We start from the raw sequence: 7526 nt of genomic DNA on the forward strand, positions 1-7526 counted from the left end.
GGAAAACATGTTGGACCTGAAAAACAGTTGACATTATCAGAATCAAAATACTTTCCTCACATTGAATTGCATAGCTAGACTATAAGGAACTGAAGTGTAACATTGTAAAGTATGTTTACATTAAGCATACCACCAAAACAACCAAAAAGCTTTATTGACTTTGGGGAAATAAAAAAAAAATGGACATAGTATAGCTTAAAAAGTTATTAATACACTAAAAACATGATACTGACATAAATCCTCCAAGACACATCTGGAACTTTGACACTAGCCTGTCATCCCAGATACTTGGGAGGCTAAGGAATGAGGATCACAAATTTGAGACCTACCTGGGTAATTTAGCAATACTTTGTCTCAAAATACACTTTATAAGAGGGCTGTGTATATATGTAGTTCAGTGCTTGCCTAGCATGCGTAAGGCCTAAGGTCCAATCAAAAAATTCTCAAGCTGATATATCTTATCACAGACAACCATGGAAGAAGTAGAATAGGACAGAGGCCATTATGTCAACTTCCAAAAAACTTATTAAACTATACCTGTACTTTGTTCATCTCACAATATTAACATGTGTAAACACTACTTTCACTAATTCAAAAAAGATAAGCTTTAAAATATTATAAAAAGTATATGTTGGCCCCGCCGGCCTCCAGGGGGCGCCGCAGGCTGCCCGGCGCGCGACTCGAGGCCCGGGAGCGCCGGCGCTGGCGAGCGGCGGAGGCCGGCCTGGCGGCGGCCATGGACCACTTCCTATGGACCAGCGGCCTCCTGGAGATCAAGGAGACCCTGGTGATCCAGCAGCGCGGGGTGCGCATCTATGATGGCGAGGAGAAGATAAAATTTGATGCTGGAACCCTCCTCCTTAGTACACACAGACTGATTTGGAGAGATCAGAAAAATTTGGAGTGCTGAATGGCCATTCCTCTGTCCCACATTGTATTCATTGAGGAACAGGCAGCTGGAATCGGGAAGAGTGGTTCATCTGCACCCAGCTCCTCCTACCAAAGAACCTGGCCCATTCCAGAGTAGTAAAAACTCCTATATCAAACTCTCCTTCAAAGAGCATGGCCAGATGGAGTTTTATAGGCGTTTATCAGAGGAAATGACACAAAGAAGATGGGAGAACATTCCAGTGTCTTAGTCAATACAAACAAATAGAACAAATAGAGGACCCCAGCCAGGAAGAGTAAGAGCTGTAGGAATTATAGGTATTGAAAGGAAACTGGAAGAAAAAAGAAAAGAAACTGACAAAAAATATTTCTGAGGCCTTTGAAGACCTCAGCAAGCTAATGATCAAGGCTAAGGAAATGGTGGAGTTATCAAAATCAGTTGCTAATAAAATTAAAGAGAAGCAGGGTGACATCACAGAAGATGAGACCATCAGGTTTAAGTCCTACTTGCTGAGCATGGGAATAGCTAACCCAGTTTCCAGAGAAACCTACGGCTCAGGAACACAGTACCACATGCAGCTGGCCAAACAGCTGGCTGGAATATTGCAGGTGCCTTTAGAGGAAGGAGGCGGAATAATGTCACTCACAGTGGTGTACTGTTTAGTAAACCGGGCTCGAGGAATGGAATTGCTCTCACCATAAGATTTAGTGAATGCATGCAAGATGCTAGAAACACTGAAATTACCTCTCAGACTCCGGGTTTTTGACAGTGGCATCATGGTAATTGAGCTTCAGTCCCACAAGGAAGAGGAAATGGTAGCCGCGGCCCTGGAAGGTTTCAGAAAGAAGATCCCTAACATCAGAAGAGTTTGCCAAGCTCGTGGGAATGTCTGTCCTCCTGGCCAAAGAAAGGTTACTGCTTGCAGAGAAGATGGGTCATCTTTGCCGAGATGACTCAGTGGAAGGCTTGCAGTTTTACCCAAATTTATTTATGACACAGAGCTAAGGGTTTTGTATTTGAAATACTTTTTGTCCATACTTTTATCTGATAGATTGTGTGACACTGAGCTAAGAGATGAACCCCGATAAACTGAAGATTTGTTAGAATTTCACAGAATGATATAAAACTCTTTTAATCTCTCCCTAAATATTATGGTTCTGAAAACTTATTTAGGATACATAAAGGAAAATACAGAAAAATGAATGCCAATATGAATTTAAAATCATGCTATAGTTATGCAAAACCCTCCGAGTTTAACTTGAAATACAGTAGATTTTGATTCCCAAAAGTAACCATTTAGTGAAGAAGGGAATTTAAGTCCTTGAAGGAGGAAAAAGATAAGTTGCATGTTTGGATAGGTTAGATTATTAATTTGGTATGACTAAAATTCACTGAATTATGAATGTTTTCCTCTGTGTCTGATGCACCCATTTTGGGGGGTTTTCTTGAAGGAAGTCATAGCTACAGTGCAGTTTAAGAACCTGACAACATTGGAACAAAATATCAAACTTTACTATACCCCATGAGGCTCTTCCTAAGGGCTTTTTAAAGCAGTCATGGGCATGTCTTCGACAGACCAAAGGAAACACCTTTAAAAAAGGAGAGGGCTGGGAGTGTGGCTCTGGAAGAGCTCTTGCCTAGCATGTATGAGGCCCTGGCTCATAGCTCTAGCACAGAAAAAAAAAAAATTAAGAAGAAAATCTTATTTGACTTACATTTATATTCTAAATAGGTTTTTTTGTTTGTTTTTGAAGTGATGATTTCATGGCTGGCATTTAAAGAATGCAACTGTGTCATTTTGTTTAAAAAATGCTGTGGATTTTGAAACTGAATTAAAGAGCTGTATAGACATGCCCAGAGTTACGATTACAAATTTGGGAGGTAGATGGCTTAGGAATTCCCTAGAATTGTTCTGCGGATGGAAGGGCAGTGGGAACCTTTAGCTAATTTCACAGGAACCTTAGTGCTCTATTACCTGGAAGCCAAGGATGGGAAGAGAAAGTGGGAAAGTAAAATGCCTCCTTCTCCCTCCCTTAAGGAATCTTAACACTAAACTTAAAAAAAAAAATCTTTCTATCATATTTCAGAAATATGTATTTCTTCTTTGCCCTACACATTATAAGTTGTGTGAAGAAACTATCTTGGTAAAAGGTGTTAATACTGAGACAACAATAACTAGCCAACGTTGCCTGTAGAGTGCTTGACTTTTAAAGTAGACTGGCTGACTTCATATGTTACTGCTGTACATTGTGCAGTGTATCAGCATTACCTCCAACTCAGGGACTGCTTCAGGACAGGAGATCCCTTTCTGAGACCCAGTTGGACACAGAAGAGTAGCGTTGTTTTTAGCCAATTCTCCATGGGGGATAGTGTACGAGTGGGGAAAATCCTTGGCACCAAGAGGAGGGATGCCCAGGTGCACACTCCAGGACTTTCCTATTAGGTGAGGTAGAGGCCACTGCAAATGCCCCCTTGGGAGGTGCCGAGGTCCTCAGCCACAGGTAAGGGGATTCCCTACCTCTAATCCCTTCCTGAAAAGTGTCTGTTGCTGCTTGGTGTTTTCCAGTGTCATGGGAATGCTGTGGCCAAGGCATCCTGCTTTAGTCTTTGTTTTCTAAACCTGTCACTGACTCTTCATTGTGGTGACAGATCCCCTAATTACCTCATTGCTCAGCCTCAGGTTTATTTTGGAAGTAATAGTGTCTGGCCACCCAAATCTTTTAGGGGGTTAGTTGGACCATAATATAAACTTGTTTGTACATCTCCCCTCTGGGTTGCACTCACTCTGTCACATGGCTCTGGCAGACTTGTGTGTACATACATAAGCATACACACACACAAATCACAGTATCTTGACTGGCTAGGGATCTTAAAAATTAACAGAGATAAATAATAATCTGTTTCACATGTTGGAGTAGTTGCAGATAAGGTTGTTGGAGCTTCTGAATCTAGTTCTAATAGTTGGGATTCATTACAGCAAGCTGACATAATTCAACATACTATTTACTTTAATGTGACAACATGAAAAAAATGAAACAATATGAGTTGTTGAGAGTGATCTAAAGAAAAATGACATTAATATGCTTTTCAAATGTCACATTAACTAAAGAATAAGTAAAATTGATTTTATTATTTTATTTTAAAAATGGGCATTTTTCACTTTTTCCAGACCTCCATTTGTATTTTTATTTTTTGCCAAATGAGGTGTTATTTTTGTCTTTTATTGTTAGAGGTTATGTTTAGATACAACCAATCAGGCCCTAAGTGCAAAAAAGTTCTGCCTTGGTGCTTATTTTTGTTCTCCTAACTTTGCTCATAGGAGCATGAATCTCTTTGTAGCTTTACGGTAATGGAGTATTTCTAGCATTCAATAAATAGCACTTCCTGTCAAGAAAATTTTTTTTACATTGTATAAGTGAAGGTTGTTTTCAGGGTTAAATGACTGATATTAATGTATATATATAGTAAAATGATTGCAAAATATTAAAATGATTTTCTTACCTTCGTGTTCTTTTATAAATACTTTGTAAAAATGATAAACTTTTGTCATACCAAAAAACAATAATAAATAAAAGTATATGTTGGGGCTGAGGTGGTGGTTTAGTGGTATAACACTCACCTAGCATCTGTAAGGCACTGGGTTCAATCCTCAGCATCAAATAAAAATGAATAAATAAAATAAAGGTATTGTGTCCAACTACAACTATTAAAAAAAGTATATGTACTTTTCTAATGAATCCACCAAATACTATATATGTACACTCAATTCTGCTCTAAAAGCTACCTTCTAATCACATGGAGGCACCAACATTAGGATAAAATATTATCATGGAACTTTCATGAGAAATAACCCTAACTACTAATAAACACACAATCTCAAAGAAGAAATGCAAATTTCTGACACCAAAGCACATTGGTAAATTTTTTAAATGATACTTTGAACAGAAGTGAAGAATAATAGAATTCTCCAACAATAATTCCTGATATCAGTGAAGTTTGATGCTTATCAGAAAGTCTGTCCTCTTACTTGTAAGCAATAAATAATTAACTTTCTGATGAATGTAGATTTTAATAAGATATAAGGATATGCTTTCCAAATTTGAAAATTAGAAAAAAAGTCATTTTAAGATTATTTAGAAAATGTATTTAAATTACAAATGCAGCTAATGACTTATCTCTTGCATATTATAATAGTTTGAGTCCTGAGAAAATTTAATCTATAGTGGTTTTAAGTATTATACTATTTGAAATGAAAAATATCACTATCCTAGGTAGGAAAGTTGGTGGAATGAGATGGATTTCATTAACCTAGTTACATGTATAATTGCATGAATGGCATGACCATACCTTGTGTACAATCATAGAAGTGAAAAAGTATGCTTCATTTGTATACAATGAGTTGAAGAGCAATCTGCTGTCATGTATTACTGATTAGAACAAGTAATTGTTGTTCCATTTTTTCAAAAATTGAAAAAATAAAAATAAAAAACAACCATCATCCTGACTCTATCTTCTAAAACTGATTTGAAAAATTTGCTAAGAATAATTTTATCCAAATATGAAAGATATATTTTGGATTATGAGTGTATTTATAAGTACTTGATCTTTTTAACTATATCTGTGGATACCTCTGATGCTTGAGTCCTTTCAAAGCCATCTTCCTTGTGGGTGTATGGTGGTAAGATTCAACCTAGGACCTCCCACATGTTAGGCAAGTGCTTTGCCATGAGCTTCATGTCCAGCCCAGCCCTCAAATATGTCTTAATAAGCACAATTTAATTAAAATAAGTCAATAGTACCAAAAGAATTTTTTAAAAAAAACCTCTTTCAATCAAAAATAAAGTAAATTAAAAAAATGTTTTAAAAATGTTGTTGATGAACAACAGCAGAAGTTCACAGTATTCTGTTGAAAACTAGAAAGAGGAGAAAATAAATGTTGAACTAGAATCCTGTAGGACATGGGGGGTTTCTGAGTAAGTACAGACATTGCAAAATAACTCTAAAATAAGGAAACTATAAACTGACCAATTAGCATAGAAAACCTGGACTGATGATAAGAGATTTCCCACTGAAAAAGACCACAGGATTATCAGGGATCAGAGCTGAGTTTTACCTAACCTTTGACAAATTCTGATATTATTTTTTGTAAAATATATGTATTTTAGCTGTTGATGAATTTTATTTTATGTATTTGTTTATTGCAATGCTGAGAATTGAACCCAGTACCTCACACAGGCTAGGCAAGCACTCCACCACTGAGTCACAAACTCAGCTGATTTTATTTTAGTGTCTGTGATCAACCAAGTGGCTTGAAGCCTGAGGAAGGAGAATCAGGAGTTCAAAGCCAGCCTCATCAAACTTGCAAGACCTTGTCTCAAAATTTTAAAGATAAATAAATAAATAAGTAAAAATCACTGAGTCAGGGGCTCAGTGGATAAGCACCCCTGGGTTTGATCACTGGTACAAAAATAAATAAATAAATATTTAAAATGAGAAAGGGGGGATTTTCTTAAATTTGGTTTAAGGCATAAGAAAGCCTGAGATACTTCATCCAATGCAGGATAGATGTTCATAAAATAGGGATTATTTTGTGTACCACTTCAAAAACTGCCAATTAGCACATTGAGGCAACACAGCCTGCCGCTGCTCCACCTGGCCCAGCAGGGGTGGTGCCTGGGGCAGTGTGGGACCTGGAGAGAAGGCAGAGTCAGGAAGACTGTGGGCCTGGAGGAGAGGTGGGCCTGGGAAGGGGCTTTATAGATATACATGAAGGTGGAATTTACTGGGGTCTATTTATATATGTACATACATCATTTGGTCAGTCTTGTCCCTCAGTTCCTCCCTTTTCCATCCCTCCTCACTCCTTTGTATCCTATTTTGTATCCTACTGTATCCTATTTTGCCAAGGACATGGTATGAATGGTACTGTCACTGATTTACTGGCCAACAATGAAAATGTTATAAAATCAAAGACTTGAAGCAATAAGTACAACTGCCTTGGGAGTCTCCCTGAGGATGGTCTTTATTCTGCCATGAGTTCACATGCTTCTATTGGATAATTGTTTTTAACATTTATTTTTTAGTTGTAGATGGACACAAAATATTTTTATTTTATTTTTATGTCATGCTGAGGATCAAGCCCAGTGCCTCACACATGCTAGGTGAGCACTATACCACTGAGCCACAAACCCAGCCCTAGTGGGTAATTCTTCAGATTCCGTGTGTCATAGATGACTGTGAGTACCAGGGCAAATAATATAGACTAACTCTACTTGTGAATTTGATATTTTCAACAAACAAATGTGTATATAAATTCACATCAGTAAGACTAAATCCATAATGAAATAAGGCCAAGATTAAAATACATCTTTCTGCATAGTCACATTTGCTATTTTGCAGTGAAAAAAAAAGTTTGCTATCTATCAGTCATATAAAAGCTATTACATTTAGCTTTTTCTTTTATTCAGTTAATGATATATAGTATGAATAATTGTGATAAGCCTTTAAATTAAGTGATATATAAAAAAATTCTTATTTACTTACAGGAAAGGACAGAAGCATTATAATAAACATCAAAATAATGTGATCTCACTTTTTATTAGATTTATATTCCTATAAATTGGATTTATATCCTTAT

General features: G+C 37.0%; 1 pseudogene; it reads left to right on the forward strand.

The window, feature by feature from the left end:
• The first annotated feature begins 736 nt into the window (after nt 1-736).
• On the forward strand, nt 737-2146 carry LOC143403838 (vacuolar protein-sorting-associated protein 36 pseudogene; annotated as a pseudogene).
• Nucleotides 2147-7526: the final 5380 nt, after the last annotated feature.

This window comes from Callospermophilus lateralis, chromosome 7, assembly GCF_048772815.1.
Source record: "Callospermophilus lateralis isolate mCalLat2 chromosome 7, mCalLat2.hap1, whole genome shotgun sequence".
Classification (NCBI taxonomy): domain Eukaryota; kingdom Metazoa; phylum Chordata; class Mammalia; order Rodentia; family Sciuridae; genus Callospermophilus; species Callospermophilus lateralis.